The sequence below is a fragment of the Dasypus novemcinctus genome, chromosome 1, assembly GCF_030445035.2.
Source record: "Dasypus novemcinctus isolate mDasNov1 chromosome 1, mDasNov1.1.hap2, whole genome shotgun sequence".
In the NCBI taxonomy this organism is placed as follows: domain Eukaryota; kingdom Metazoa; phylum Chordata; class Mammalia; order Cingulata; family Dasypodidae; genus Dasypus; species Dasypus novemcinctus.
The window spans coordinates 43,949,806-43,964,797 of NC_080673.1; the positions used below are offsets into that span (position 1 = coordinate 43,949,806).

General features: G+C 36.8%; 1 protein-coding gene across 1 annotated transcript in view; it reads left to right on the forward strand.

The window, feature by feature from the left end:
* Nucleotides 1-14,992, forward strand: part of IQCM (IQ motif containing M) — a 470,255-nt gene that overhangs the window by 192,998 nt on the left and 262,265 nt on the right. The window lies entirely within an intron of this gene.

Sequence of the window (14,992 nt, forward strand, 5' to 3'; positions counted from 1 at the left end):
TATCCTTAACCCAGCAGTTGTGGGGTCACATACTTGTAAGCCAGGATCAGCTGTACTTGAGGTAGAGTTCTTTCTCCTTTACTCTCTGTTTATTCTCTGTCTTTACTTCTCATACTCCTGCGTACTCTTGCAGAACATAAATATTCAATTTAAACAGAACTACACACACACACACACACTCTCTCTCTCTCGTACAAACACATCTACCTTGGCTAACTTTATAAATAGCAATCCTGACTTTCAAAATAAAATAAAAGGAACCATTTTGGCTAGGTAAATGCAGAAAAATCTTAAAGGATGGATTTTAGCAAAATTTTGAGAGAATCCAAAAGACTTCACATGGAGGGCAAAAGTTTGACTCTTAATTTGAAATTTTGGAAACCAACTGCAAGCAGAATAGGGCAGGGGTATGCATTCCAATTCCTGGCTGCTTGGGAAGGAGTCCTCTTGAATGGCCTTGTTGCAGGCATCCCAAGCACATCTCTCCCAACACGGTGATGCTGATACAAGGTAATCCTGGCCCTGAGGGTAATGTAGTGGCCTCTGTAGCGGGCAAGGGGAGAGGAGATGGAGCAAAAGGTGCCATCAGTGCCATGGACCCTATTTAAGGAAATATTTGTATGTGTGGTTTTTTAAGTCATCTGGAATTAAAATATGGTAAATAATCTGCTAACCAAAAAAAACTTTAGTTTCCCATTTCCCTAAGGAAGACCTACAAATATTTCAAGAGAGCTGCTCATGTTAGAAAATCTGCTTATGTAGGTTGATTTGCTAGCTTAGGATTGAAGGAGGATACTTTACTCTTTGCAGAGTGTCTCTGCTATGCATATCTAGCATATTTACAAAAACCAAGCTGGAAAAAAATTAGGTGATTCCAAATATATCCGATTTGTAGATTTATCAGTATGATCATCATCAATGTCATCATCACCACCATGTCCCCCTGAATACCCGATATTTAAAAATCTGAGAAAATCATGATTCCTCTCTGCTTCTGACTTCCAAATAGATGCTTCGCTCTGTGTGCAATGCTTACTTTATCTCTTGTATCTGAAAATTAAGTGTGAAATCCAGGGCTAGTGTGACCTGTGTTCTATGTGATATTATTTTATTTTTTAAAATTTACTATGCATATTTACTCACATATTTATGATTTATAAGTAAAGTATTTCATTTTTTTTTAAGTTGCATATCTGAGATAGTATGCTATCTTAAAACTGGCATGTCATGGTTTCATTGACAACTTTGTTTCTTAGTGGTACATAAAGTTGAAATTGATTGTATCTTAGATTCAGTGAAATAGGGTATATGTAAAATTTTCAGGATATTTAATTAATTTTTTTGTTATTTATTCTTTTTATTTTTATTTATTTTTTTAAAATGTATTTTGAATTTATTTTTAAAAGATACATAGATCACACAAAATGTTACATTAAAAAATATAGGAGTGGGGCATATGGGAACCTCCTATACTATTTCTTATACTGCGTAGTATAAGGAGTCCCAGCCCTCTTCATGATTCAAGAGGATAGAGATATGAGAACACTAATGCCTGTGTTTAAAGAATGTCCTCATGAAGGGCTTCTGAAAAGTATTCAAGTTAATCCAAAGCCATTGACTAGACTGGATGATACCCTCTACATTTTTCCTTTAAGGATTGTAGCACCTCTTGTTCATAAACCCTACTCTTCAGTTAGTTAAAACATTTATAGTGTCTGATGTGTGTGTGACTTAAATGTAGTTAAGCATGTTCCCTTAAATCTAGAGTTGGTTTTAGGCATTTGTCGGGTGTTTTAGTAGTTTCTGTCTTGTTCTTTACAAAGATTTCTCACTGTTTGAGGCATTACATATGTATGAAATTCTACCAATAAACTTGTCACGTATCACTTTTTAATAATAAGGGAAATAGATTATTTTCCCTACACATTTGGAAGGCCTGGTATGGGCTACCTGAAAACACTGAAAAAGGCATGAGAAACAAATGATTTGAATGCTTAGTATTTTTAAAAGTTTGCTTGACAATTTGGTGTATCTTTTCTCAATGAATTATATCCCATGGAATGAATAATATAGGAGATGGAATAGAGACTCTGTGAGCAATTTTTTATGAAAAGGGTTAACCCCAGTAGCCAAGAAACTTTAGAGAAAAAGATAGGATTGAAGGAGGATGCATAAGGATTGCTGAGGGACAAACCTTCAAGAGAAGATGAACTCAGAGCAGCTTTACCTCTCCTACTCACACTCCCCTTGTAGTTAGTCAAGGAATTAAGGGCATGTATGTGTGTGTATATATAGATAGTAGCCACCTGAGGATTAAAGTTAAAATAATCTTACCGCCACCATAGGAAGTTAACAGAGACAACCATGGAGTTCTATATTTAAAAGTATGAAATAAGAACATAATTGAAAGAGCTTACACTTATATAAGAGCTTGCATAGTATATGCCAAGCACTGTTCTAAGGATTTATATCTCTTAACTCATTGACTCTCACAGCAATCTTATGAGACAGTACTATTATTGGTTGAAATCATTTTCTACTTGAAGAAACTGAGGCACAAGACATGAATTGTTCACCCCAGGTCACACTGTAAGAGACAGACCTGGAATTTGAATCCTCACAGTTTAGCTCAAAGACCTTTTTTTAACATCCATTATATACTACATAGTTCCCCAAGAATGGGGGCTGTTAAGGTGATTGGTGCCGACTTTTCCACTATTGAGTACTGCTCTATTCCTTTTTTCCCCTCTGATCAATGTTTATTTTGAAAGCTTTTCTCTGTTGAATCCATTGGTTTTATTAAGTAAACATTTATTTCTCCTGTTTAATTAATTAAAGCCAGAGGATAATATATTTCTAAGGATCCAAAGACTGAAAATCATTGGTCCAATGGAATGAGCAAAGACACAGGGTGGAAGGCCTGGACTTTAAATGTGAGTCTGCCTTTACGAGTTGTGCAGTTTTGTAAATTATTATAACTTCTATTAACTGCCCCAGTTTCATTGTCCTCCTTTGGGGATAATTTTACCAAGTCTATTCCCCAGGACTGTTAGTAGCTTAAAATGAAATAATGCTCTGAAATTATTTTGAAAAGGCAGAGGTTCTACATAGATCTAAAGTTTTCATATGGTCGATTTAAAATTAGGATTACTCAGGTCTCTTGCCACATCACATTCTAAAATACTAAAATATTCTTTGGAGCCAGTGATTCTTAATAGGGACTTACAAGGTCTCATAAATTGTTGTAGGTACTTAAAAGGTCTCATAAATTCCCTGGCATTATATTCAAAGTTTTATGTGTTTGAAGTATTTATTTCTTTAATGAAAGGTCTTTATGTTGTTTTGTAATATGCTCTTAAAAAGGTAAATTTAGAATGCTGAAATAAATTTTAGGTGCTTTGGTGAATTTGTTTTCAACTTGCTATGCTAGATGCACATTTAGTTCTTTATTTTCTCTATTGGTCAAGTTCTGAAGAGACCTGAGCCTTGGCTTGGAGTAACACTAAGGCCAATGTGGTTGTGGATCATTCTGATATCTGGTCCTCAAGGCCTCTCAGAATTCAACAAATTTCCAAATTAGTCTGGGTATTGAAAGTTTCTCAGAAGATCCAGAATAGCCTTCCATCAAATCAGCTCACCCGGTGCTTTAATATAACATTTCCTTGTAGACCCCCTCTAGGCTGATAATGACACAGACTTATGAATTGAGGGAAGTGAGTCATTATGCAAAATGGAGCTATCCAGGATGTTTGTTTTTGTTTGGATATGGACACATGTGTTCAGTAATAGTGAGGCCTTGGTTACATGGCTACCTAAATATACCACATACCATGTCATTTCCATTAAAGTAGTGGCTAATATATTGTACACTATCGTACACTATCACACAGGTGTCAGGTGAAAAGTATTCTTCTTAACTGTTTGATGAACATAGAAAAGAAATTCTGAATTCGATTCTAAGAATATATCTTGCTGATTCCTTTCATGTGTCAAATGAACAAACATAAGTCTATAGGGCTGAGACAAACAGTATTGCCTATAGGTCTGAATTCCAGATTATTTGTAAGTGCGAATTATGAATGCCTCAAAAAATCCTGGGTAATTTTAGGAAAAATGAACAAAGAGCTTCATATGAAACCTTGTGATTTATAATAACGTCTCTTAGAATTTCTGGTTAAGTCTAATAAATCATCTTTTAAAACTGACGTATTCATTTCTAGAAAGAAGTATTGTTTGGTTACTTGGGTGTGAGATCACTACCTTTCTCTAGGGCTAAGAAGGAGTGGGTGTAGCCTAATTTGTTGAATCAAGGTTTAAAAGAGAGAGAGAGAAAGATTAGAATCTTTTGTTTTCTCTAACAGTAGCGGTCTCATCTCACCACTCACGGATCATACCAGAATGGTGACTTTTGAAATTATCATCAGCACTCTGGTGGCCAGGCTATTAGACCTCAGAAGCTCTTCCATGAGTGTCTTACTGCACCTTAACTCCCCTATCCCTGTTACTCTCCTTAGATTTTCACACATACCCACAATAGTGCTTCCTAGACACAATTTCTGGTTGAAATAATCAGGATGTTTTCTTTCACTACCAAGATAAATACCCAAACAAGCAAGTGAAAAAAGTTTTCAAGGAGAAAGTCCTACTTTGTTTGTTGGTGATAAAGTTGTTGAGGCAATATGATATAACAGAAGAACATCAATAAATGATTTTAAGTAGAAGTTAAAATTATTGTATTATGTATAGTATGTATAAAACTTCCAATTATTCTCTCTTTCTCTCTGTGTGTATCTGTACATAAATTAATGTGTACATGTAATACACATAAGTAGTTCTGACACTTAAACATGATAATGCATGTAAAACCCTGGTAAAATGTAAACACTCTATCACTATTTCACTTGATCCTACAGCGGTTCAGTTTGGTAGTTGCTAAACCCATTTTATAGATGAAGAAACTGATGTTCAGAGAAATCAAGTCATTTGCTCAAAGTCACATAGCTGCTCTAGCTTAGTGACAGAGCTGGAATTCAAACTCATGTCCATCCAACTCCAAACATCATGCCTGTTCTGCCTATCATATATTCTATACATCAGACAAGGAGCTAATGGCTCCCTAATCTAAAGTCATGTTCATACCTGTATCTCTAGCTTTGGATCCAGACATTAAATTGCCCACTTAAACATTTTATAATTAAATCACACTTCACATAACCTAATATGACCTCATTTTCTTATTCCACAAAGCTGCTCCTGTCTGTACTATGTTGATGAACTACTTTATTACCCATTGCCCAACCCATAAACTTGGAGTGTTCTTAGATTCCAACTTTTCACCTCATATTCAACAGACCAAGGACTGCTGGCTCCATCACATTTTTGTGCTGCTCCTCTTCTGTCCTTCTTGTCAGAGCTTCCATTTGCCAGCCTTCATGTGGAGAATTGCCGTAGTCTGCTGACTGGTCTCCCTACCTGCAGACCTGTGCGCAACTGATCTACTTGCCATATGCATTTAAAAAAAATATAACTCTGATCACCTTATTCCATTTCTTATAATCTTTTGATGACCCTATGTTCCTTATAGGATAAAAGTATGAACTTTCTTACATAGTACATATGACCTCCCTGGTCTGTCTTCTGCCCACTGACCAGACCCTCCCTCACACACTCTCTGTGCTTTAGCAAACCCCAAATCCTTTAATTCCTGGTGGTTTCCTGCTTCTGACTTTTCATGCTGTCCACTGAGTCTAGAATACCCCTCTTCCCATATCTTCTGAATTTACAACACAGCCTTAGATATATGCCCTTGGACACCTTCTCTGGTCCACCAAACGAAGCTGACCTCTCCATTCTTTCCGTCTCTTTCATGTCCAGTTCTCTACTTTGTGATATTCCATTTATATGTTTGTCACTGAGCATTATAATTTATGTGACCTATTCGGGGGAAAATACTCTTTATTTTTGTATCAATAGAACCACATACCATCTTGACACATAATAGAAAGTCTCTGTCACATCAACCAATTTAAATTCTATGTACTTATTATATGTAATTTTTTTGTGTCCATTTTCTTTTGTTTGTATTTGTTTATTTCAGCTAACTAGTTTGTAAAGTGTATAAGGACAAGAACCTGTCTGTCTTGTTTGCTATTGTATTCAAATGCCTAGAAGTGTACTTGGCACATGGTAGGTACTCAACAAATATCTATTGAATGGATAAACTAACTCCACAAAATATTTTTGGACAAGTTTATCCACATAGACAAGATTCACATAGATAGCATTGGACAGTATTCTCTGCTCTTGGAGATAGTATTAATGTTCTAAAACCTGGACTGAAAATGGGTCTAGAAAACGTAGAGAGCAAAACTGGACCCAAGATGAGGGTAAAAGGAGAGGGTGATGAGGAAAAAAGCTGAACTTTTATATTGAAGGAAAATTTGAGATGAAAAGAATGGAAAGCACTTTTAAAGGGTCAGGGCAGTTATAAACTAGATCACTGATTTTATTTGGTTTTAAAATGTGTTATTGTCATTGATTTTCTTTTTGCTCTGTCACTTACAAGGCACTTTATGTCAGATGGCTGTTATGTTGATATGGTTTAAGTTGTTTTGCCTCCTGTTGAAATGTAGTGGGCAGGCCTGTATGTAACAAAGAGCAAGTTTCCAGGACTGTGTACATGTGAAGAGTTGCTGTTGGGGAAATTCTTGCTCTAGAGGCTGCATAGCAAATCATGAGATAATTGTCAGCACTGTGGCCATCCCTCCCCTGGGAACCTCCAATAGTCTTATTGCTTGGCTGCAACTTTAGTGCCTGAAGCCATGGACAGTACCTGCTGGAATATAGCTTTAAGATTACTCAAGGGACTCTACAATTCCACCATTTCCTGTGAAATGCTCTTAGCTTGGATTTATTTGAAAAGAATGAAGAAGCAGCATTGAATTATTAACAGTCATGCGTCAGGGAAACACAGAGAATGGTATATTTAACAATCAGTATTATTTATTTTCACCAATCAAAATATTGGTATTGTTTACATGTGTTTTGGTATAAGTTACAATGATCTAAAAAATGTCATAAAGATACAATAGGCTATTTTCCTTATATTACAACAGTGTCCTTAAGATTTTCGTGTAATTTCAAAATTTTTCCTGTGAATATTTTTGATTGCTATTTAAATTTTTTTCAGTCCTTACTGACTTGATTCATTCAGTTATTGTTTGCCAAAAACACTGAAAATCCTAGGACATTTGAATGGCTGGTGGTTACAATATGAAAGAGTAAAGTTGGCTTTGAAAAAATATTTGTTGAATAAATGCAATTGGAATATTCTTGTAAAATCTGAGTTTTAAGGTTACCATAGTATTATTTCATACATAACAATACATAACATAATCTTTTGGAGATTACAGAATCCTTTGAAAATTTGATGAAGTATGAATTTCCTCTCATTATCTCAGAGAGCAAAACAGAAATAAAAATCTGAAGCCCATTCATGGTCCCCGAGGCACAGGTGGCCTTGAAAAGAGCTGTGTAACTACATAAATAGTTAGCTCCTAGGAAGATAGATAATTTTGATTATTTATTCAACAATATTTTTCATTTGATGATAAAAATATGTGTACGGAATCCAGTTTTCTGATTGCCACATGATCTCAAAGAGCATGTAGTCCAGAGGTATACAATATGGCTAAAATAAGTCTCAAGTACCGTGAGAACACTTAGAAAAGACATCTAACACAAAGGGTATGTATCTGGTATTGGAATTGGATAGTGCATATAAACTGAGATCTGGAAAGCAAGAGGGACTTGTGTCAGCATGGAAGCCTAAGAGAGTTGTAGGCACAGAGAAAGGCAGTACCAATGTCCTCAGGTATTTTGGTTAGGAGCACAGTGGCTAATGGAGAAACCTGAAGGTAGGGGTCAAACGAAGTGTATTTTTTAAAAAACCTGCTAAGGATTTTGTTTTCTGTTTAGTGTAAAAGAATGGATGGCTTGAAACTAGACCAATATCCTGAAGAGTTTTGTATTTTAGAAAAATGATTAACACTGGCCACTGGGTTGGGGGATGGTGAAAAGACTTGAAGGAGAACAATTGGTATCCTTTTTTAAAAATTATTTTTATTTTTTTTATTTTTAAAGAAGCTTTAGATTATATAAGTGTTACATAAAAAATATAAGGAATTCCCATATGCCCCATGCCCTCCCTCTCCCACACTTTCCCACATCAACAATATCCTTCATTAGTGTGGTACATTTGTTAAAATTGATGAACACATATTGGAGCATTGCTACTAACCATGGACTATAGTTTACATTATAGTTTATACTCTGTCCTGCAAAATTTTGTAGGTTATGACAAAATATACAATGGCCTGTATCTGCCACTGCAGTGTCATGCAGGACAAATTCAATGTACTGAAAATGCTTCCATATTATACCTATTCTTCCCTTACCCATCCCTCAGAATCTCTGGTAGCCATTGCCTTTATATTAATAAGAGTACTTCCATTGCTAAAATAATAAATCTATAGCAGAATGATAATAAGTCTACTTTAATCAATTCTTTATTCCCCAATCTTGAGGATTTGGGGATGGTGATACCCAGTCTTCTTCTAATTGAGAGGGGGCTTAGATCCCATGGGGCAGATAGATGGAGCAATCTTGTTTGCATCTGCAGACACTCTCTGTTCCTTGGGATGGTCATTGTTTATCATCATTTCTTGTTAGTTGTCCTGAGTGAATCTGATGGACTGGAGAGTGGTATACATTTTTAAATAATCCAGGGGACGGTGATGGTAACTTGAAGTATCACTGGAGAATGGGCAATAGATAGGAATTTGGATTTGACTGGATTTGGAGGTAAGGAAGAAGGAATCAAAAATGATTTCCAGTTTTTTGCCTTAGCCTGGTAGATGGTTGTGAAATATAGAACATAAGAGGAAGAGCAAGTAAGGGAGCCAGGGAAGAAAGGAAGGAGATAGAATCCAGTTTCTAGCACTGGCAGTTTGAAATACCTGTGGGAAATCCAAGTTTAGATGTCCAGGAGGCAGTTGGATACATGGACCCAAAATCCAGAAGGGTGATTCAGTCCTTCGAGAAAGGTCTGTGATTCATCAGTGGTTAAGTTCTGTTCTACCTTAGTATACCTGAGGAATATAAAACCCTCAACAGAAATATAAAACCCTCCTGTTGAGGTGGGTTTTATATTCCCCCACAAAAGACTTGTTCAATCTTAATCCATATTCCTGTGGATGTGAACCCATTTGTAAATAGGACCTTTGAAGATGTTATTATTAATTAAGGTGTGGGCTCATTTATGAACCTATTCATATTAGATTAGGCCAAACTGAATCAGGGTAGGCCTTAATCCATACGAATTGAGTCCTTGTAAGGCAGAGGAAATCTGGAAACAGTTAGCTAGAGAAAGCCATGGGGAGATACAGAGGAGAAAGAGAAACAAGTCAAGGAACCACAAGAATTGCAGCAAGCCAGCATCAGAATCTATAGCCTTTGGTAAGAAAGCGTGGCCTGTCAAGAGCTTGAATTTGAACTTTTCCCCTCCAAAACTGTGATCCAATAGATCCCTGTTATTAAGCAATTCAGTGTGTGGTATTTGTCATAGCAACCCTGACAAACTAGAAAAGTAGCTTAATTTGGCATTAACTCTCATCTTATCTCCAAGAGACCTCTACCCCAGGTGCCTGCCTAGCTTTCTGGTCATTGTCACTTTCTCAGGAAGGCTGCTACCCCTTATTATTCTATATAAAACAAGGTCCTATGGTCACTCCCTACTCCATTTATTCTACTTCATTGTTCTTCATGACACTTACTGTTACCTAGCATGCATTTGGTTATTGGATTATTGTTTCATTCTACTAGTATGCAACTCTCTGATAGCAGTTTTGTCTTTCGTGTTCACTACTTTCTTAGGTTCCTACTCATACTAAATGCATAATAAATGTTTTTGAGTAAATTATTTTCAACAGGGTGGAGGATGCATAATGGCATATTGAGTACAGGAGATGTGGAATTTGAAAAATCTCTTCTAAATTTTTTATACAGCCCCCAGACTGAGGTTGTCCAACTTGTACGCTGCTCTCATCTCTAGATTTGAGAATCACACTAGTGATACTAAGTAGATGTCATTGTCCAGGGAGAGTATATGGAGTGAGGAGAAAATTATGTAAAGGAAAGTGTGAGGAAGACCAGTATTCAAGGAAAAGGCAGAAGGTGAGGGTTCTGTAAACACAGAAGCAATGACCAGAAAGTAAGAAGAAAACTAGAAATGTGTCGGATCAAGGAAGTTCAGAAAGAGGGCATACAAGAAGGAGGGTTAAGTGAGCACTTTCCTGTGTTGTGAGGGATGATGGTCTAGGCAGAAGTATATGAGTAACCTTGGCAAGTTTCGTTGGAGTCATAAGGTGATAAGAATAAGCAAGAAAGTGGAAATGGCTAGAGTAGATAAATCTGAGATACTATGAGGTTTAGAGATGGATAGTGTAAGATAGGAAATACTTAAGTGAATTTAAATGCTTATTGGTAAAGGCTAATAAGAGGGAGATGTTGATGATAGAAGAGAGAGGATGATAATCTATATTATAATGTTCCTGAGAAAAATGAAGGGGATGGATTTATGAGACGTGACAGGATTAACTGAAATAAGAGGGGACATATTTTTTTCTGTTGTAGCATGTACAAAGGATCTTGTAAATGCAGTAAGTGTTTAAATTTGGTGATGGAAGCTGAGAGAGCAATGAGTTGAAAGTTTTGTCTGTTTATTCCTTGGTGAAGTGGGGGAGAGGTAATTTGCTGAGAATGAATATTTAGATGGTGACTTTGAATGTCTGAGGAGATTGAACTCCAGTAAAAAAAATGGCAGAAGGTGAGATGTCTAGAAAAACACAGATGAAATGTCAGGCTGCTTTAAGAACCCATATAATTGTGGCAATAAAGAACTGTAATAGCACCATTACTCCAGGTTGTATAATTATCTTTAGTAGTTCTGAAAACTGAGGCACGGAGAGGTAACATAACTAATATAAAGTAACACATCTAGTAAGGAACATGGTCAATTTTGAGAATCAAACAAACTCTGTCTGGCTTCAGAGCATTTTAACATAGTAGGCCATTCTGATAACAGCAGTTTTCAGTAATCATTGCTAAATTATAATGTCTTTTCTCAGATGAGTCTTAACATGGACATTGGCCTCTCCTGCCAAAAGCGAAGTCTAATTAAAACTCCACCAAACCCTGTAAAGCCAATCTGTATATTCACATCAGAAAGACTAAGCAGAGAAGCACAGCTATACACAAATGGAAAGTCACCATTTCTGTGTCAAGCAAGAGCTGCTATTAATGTTTTGAAGAGTTTATTAGGGGAAAACAATATTTTAGTGATATAGCTGACTAAGAATTTATACTGTAAGTCTCTAAGCAAGTAAAGATAGAGGGATTGGGGAAGCGGACTTGGCCCAGTGGTTAGGGAAGTGGACTTGGCCCAGTTAGTCTGTCTACCACATGGGAGGTCTGCAGTTCAAACCCTGGGCCTCCTTGACCCATGTGGAGCTGGCCCATGCGCAGTACTGATGCGCGCAAGGAGTGCCCTGCCACGCAGGGGTGTCCCCCGTATAGGGGAGCCCCACGCGTAAGGAGTGAGCCCCGTAAAGAGAGCCGCCCAGCGCAAAAGAAAGTGCATCCTGCCCAAGAATGGCACTTCCCACATGGAGAGCTGACACAATAAGATGATACAACAAAAAGAAACACAGATTCCCGTGCTGCTGACAACAACAGAAGCGGCCAAAGAAGATGCAACAAATAGACACAGAGAACTGACAACCCGGGGTGGGGGCGGGGGGAAGGGGAGAGAAATAAATAAACAAATAATATCTAAAAAAAAAAAGATAGAGGGATTGAGTATGTATATCAAGTACATCAGCCCAGGGACCAATAGCAGGGTACATGGAGGAGAGCCTAAAACAGGAAGAGAAGTCAAACCCTGGAGAGAGACACATGTGCTTTAGCTACTCCTGATTAATGGTTTCAGTAATCCTTTAGTGAAGTGAACAGGAAAGTAAATACAAGGAACACACTTACTATTATTTATGACTTGCATATTTGTAAGTGTGTGTTTATGTGTGTACACTTAAGAAAAGTATTCCATTTTTTATTTTATTGCATATAGGCATAGTCAATTTTTTAAAATTATCCTATTTTTTTAGCAAAAAATATATCTGCTTATAGTTTTTAAAAGTTAAAAAGACAAACTGTGATCATAATCTCAGCAACCAATTGTGGGAAGATGGCAAAGTAGGGAACTCCAGGATTCAGTCCTTCCACCAGAGCAACTAATAAACAGGCAGGAACTCTTTGAAACAATGATATTGAAACCCCAGAGCCCCGTAGAATACGATACAGCATCTATGCAAGAGCAAGAGGACAAGACTGGTAAATTATGGTAAAGACCAGTAAATTGCTCTTTCTTTATGGTGGTTACTGGCATACATATCCCACTCTAATGGTAGGCCACCATCTGATCCAGCCACTGAATAGCTCACTGGTGGCAGATAGGGAAATAAAAACCAATGTTGGGCAAGGCCAATCGCTGAACACAGCTTTTGATTAGTGACTTTAGATCCCTGGGAGACTGGCTCTGAGTGTTCCAATCCAACCTGGACAAAGGGGTGGGAGGAGAGACAGAAAGAAGCTATGCTTCTTCAGAACTGTAGGGAAGATTTAGTAGAAAGGCTCGATTTGCTGGGTTGGTCAAGAAAGCTCAGCTATGGGGGGCTGTGAAAGAAGCTCTTGACGCCTTTCCTGACCTTCTCCCCAGGGCACTCTGGAGCTGGTCTGTACTCCCTTTCTGAGTTCCTGGACCCATTTCTGCTGGGAAAGACTGATTTTGGAAACTCCTCTTTGGTGCACCACCCCTCTCAGAATTTGACCTCCAGGCAAAAGCAGTTTGAGACAACAAAAGGAGTGTAAGAAACTATAGAGGCCAAAAAGTCTTGGACAAAGGGTTGCCTGCTTCAAACACATGGTAGAGGAAAGTCTGTCTCCTGGGAAATAAAGGGGCATTCAAAAGCCTATAAATAGGTAAACTCCAAAACAACTAACAAGGAAGAGCCAAGGATAAGATATAGGTCCAGGAAATAAAAGGGGGTCCTACATACTGCATTTGCCTGCTGCAGACCTTCCTGTTCAGAAAGTTGGAGTTCAAAAAAACCCATCTTATCACCAGGTGGTTACAAACTCAAGAAACAGATAACTGAGGGAATCAATCTCAGATTTAATATTTTAAAATATTAAAATGTACAGTGTGTATCAAAAGAGTACAAAACAAAGGAACAGGTGATGCTGTTCCAACAACAGAAGAGGAGAAAAATCCAGAAAACACCAACAATAAGCACCAAAATGTGGACAGACTGAAAAAAAGCTTTTTAAAAATGCTCAAGTTGATGAAGGAAAATACAGAAAAAGAACAGATTCAGGAAAACAACTAATGCACAATATGAGAATCTTAGTAAAGAGGTAGAAATTTTAATAAGAAACCAAACAGAACTACTGAAGTTGAAGAACACAATAAATGAAATGAAAAATTCCCAAGAGGGTTTCAAAAGTAGACTGGAGCTAGCAGAAGAAAGACTTAGCAAACTTGAAGACAAGACAATAGAAATGAGTCATACTCAGAAGAAGAAAGGATTTAAAAAAGTGAAAACAGCCCAAGATACCCTGGGACACCATCAAGCATACCAATATAGGCATTCTGGGAGTACCAGAGGGAGAACAAGAGAAAAAGGGGCAGAAGGAATATACAAAGAAATAATGACAGAGACCTTCCCAAACTTGGCAAAAGACATGGATATGCACATCCAAGAAGCCCAGAGGACAGCTAACAGTATATACATGAAGAAAATTACACCTGTCATATATTAATCACACTATCAAATGCAAAGAACAAGGATGACATTCTGAAAGCTGCAAGAGAAAAGCAATGTGTTATGTACATATAATGTGTAATAACCAAAAGAAAACTGGATTAGCCATACTAATATCAGATAAAATATACTTTAAGTCAAAAACAGCTATAAGTGACAAAGATAGCCATCATATACTGATAAAGGGGTCATTACAACAAGAAAATATACCAATTATATATATATATATATGCACACATATATATATATACACACACACACCTATATATATGCACTTAACAGCAAAGCTCAAAACATATGAATCAAATACTGACAGATTTGAAGTGAGAAATAGATGGTTCTAAAATAATAGTAGAAGATTTTCATATACCACTTTGAATAATGGATAGAATATCTAGTCAGGAGACCAATAAGGATATATAAAACTTGAACAATATTCTAATCCAACTAGACCTACCAGACATGTATAGAGCACCTCACCTAACAATAACATAATACAAATTCTTCTCAAGTGCACATGAATCATTTTCCAGGATAGGCCACAGGTAATGTCACAAAACAGAAGTCAATAATTTTAAAATATTGAAATCATGCCATGTATCTTCTATGATCATAGTGGAATGAAGCTAGAAATCAATAACAGAGGCAGAAATAGAAAATTCACAAATATGTGGAAATTAAACAACACACTCTTAAACAGGAAATTGCAAAAGAGTTAAAGAGGAAATCACAAGAGAAGCCAGGAAACATATGTGATGAATGATAATGAAAATAAAGCATACAAAGACTTATGGGATAGAGCAAAGGCAATATGGTGAGGAAAATTGATAGCTCTAAAATGCTTACATTAAAAAGCTTAAAATCAGAAACCTAACCTAAAAGCTGTAAGAACTAGGAAAAGAAGAGCAAACTAAACCCAAAGCAAACAGAAACAATGAAATAACAAACATTAGGGTAGAAATAAATGAAATAGAGTAAAAAAAGTAGAATTAACAAAAGCAAAAGTTGGTTCTTGGTAAAGAGCAATACATTTGAGAAACAATTAGCTAGACTGA